The sequence below is a fragment of the Chiloscyllium plagiosum genome, chromosome 29, assembly GCF_004010195.1.
Source record: "Chiloscyllium plagiosum isolate BGI_BamShark_2017 chromosome 29, ASM401019v2, whole genome shotgun sequence".
Taxonomy (NCBI): Eukaryota; Metazoa; Chordata; class Chondrichthyes; order Orectolobiformes; family Hemiscylliidae; genus Chiloscyllium; species Chiloscyllium plagiosum.
The window spans coordinates 2427897-2429405 of record NC_057738.1 but is presented as its reverse complement, the minus strand read 5'-3'; the positions used below and the strand labels follow the sequence as shown (position 1 = coordinate 2429405).

Below are 1509 nucleotides of genomic sequence, written 5' to 3'. Positions count from 1 at the left end.
CCCCTGCATGAAGTGGAACATCTCTCAGGTCCATGCGGACCTTAGTTTGGTATTCAATAATGTCAAGGCAGTCGTGCCCTGGATTCTGAGGAGAGTCTCCTTCCCCTTTCCAAAGAAAGGCAGCTGGATTTGAACAATTGTCAGTGACCAACACTAGATCATCCTTTTCTATCAGTATCGCCTCATATTTCAAAATCCGCGAGTCTGTCAACCATCGCCCAGCTTTTTGGTTTAAGACCATTCTCACTTGGTGTGGGGTGCTTACTATTAGGGCTCCCCCAAACGTAAGCTTTCTGCTTTCCTCCACCAACAGTGCAGTGGCAGCCATGGCCTGCACACACTCAGGCCACCCTCGGGATACTGGATCCAATAGCTTTGAAAGATATGCTACTGGCTGTTTCATCCCTCCCCACCTCTGGGTTAATACCCCCAAAGCCGCTCCCTTATCTACGGTGGCAAAGAGGTGGAAAGGTTTATTATGGGAAGGTAAGGCTAACACGGGGGCACGAATCAAATCTCTTTTGAGTTTCTCAACTAGTTCTTTTTCTTCATCATCCCAATTTTGACATTTTGGCTCCCCCTCTAATAGTTTAAGATATAATTTCCTAGTCTTCTGAGCATAGGAATCTATCCACAATCTGCAATATCCCGTTAGACCCAAAAATTTGAGTAGCTCCCGTTTAGTGCTGGGCAGTGGCATCCCCACTATTCCCTCTATCCGTTCCGGGCTTATCTTTCGCTTACCCTCACTCACTAAATGTCCCAAGTATTTTACTTCTTGCTCCACATATTGTAATTTGTTTTTAGATACTCGCAGTCCTTGCTGGCCCAAAAAATTCAATAATTTGTTAGTGGCTTCTACTACTCTTTCTCTTCTTATTCCTGATACTAAGAGGTCGTCTACATACAGCAACAGGGTAGTCCCCTTGGGGCTGCTAAATTTTTGTTCTAACAAAATTTGTTCTAACATCTGTCCAAATAAATTCGGGGATTCCGTAAACCCCTGGGGGAGCACAGTCCACCGGTATTGCTGTTTCCGTCCTGTCTTGGGATCTTCCCATTCAAAGGCAAACAAATTCCTACTTTCCTCCGCCAAGGGACAAGCCCAAAAGGCATCTTTTAAATCTATCACACTAAACCATTTGTGGTCATGAGGGATCTTACTTAATAACGTGTAGTGGTTTGGCACCACTGGGTGCTGATCTGTACTATTCGATTCAATGTTTTCAAATCCTGCACCAATCGATAAGTTCCATCGGATTTCCGCACTGGTAGAATTGGGGTATTACAAGGAGACATACATGATTCCAACAGTTCATCTCTAATCAGTCCCTCAATTACTGGCTGCAGTCCTCATTTACCTTCTATGGAAATGGGATATTGTCGCTCACAGACAACGTCCCTTTCCTTTTTAAACTTATTTCTAGGGGATGGATCTGTAGTTTTCCATGATTCCCTTCTCTCGCCCATACAATAGGGTCTATCTCTCTCTCCACATCCTCTGTCAAC

General features: G+C 44.5%; 1 protein-coding gene across 3 annotated transcripts in view; it reads right to left on the bottom strand.

Moving 5' to 3' along the window:
- Window positions 1-1509, bottom strand: part of LOC122564320 (androgen-dependent TFPI-regulating protein-like) — a 133851-nt gene that overhangs the window by 119952 nt on the left and 12390 nt on the right. The window lies entirely within an intron of this gene.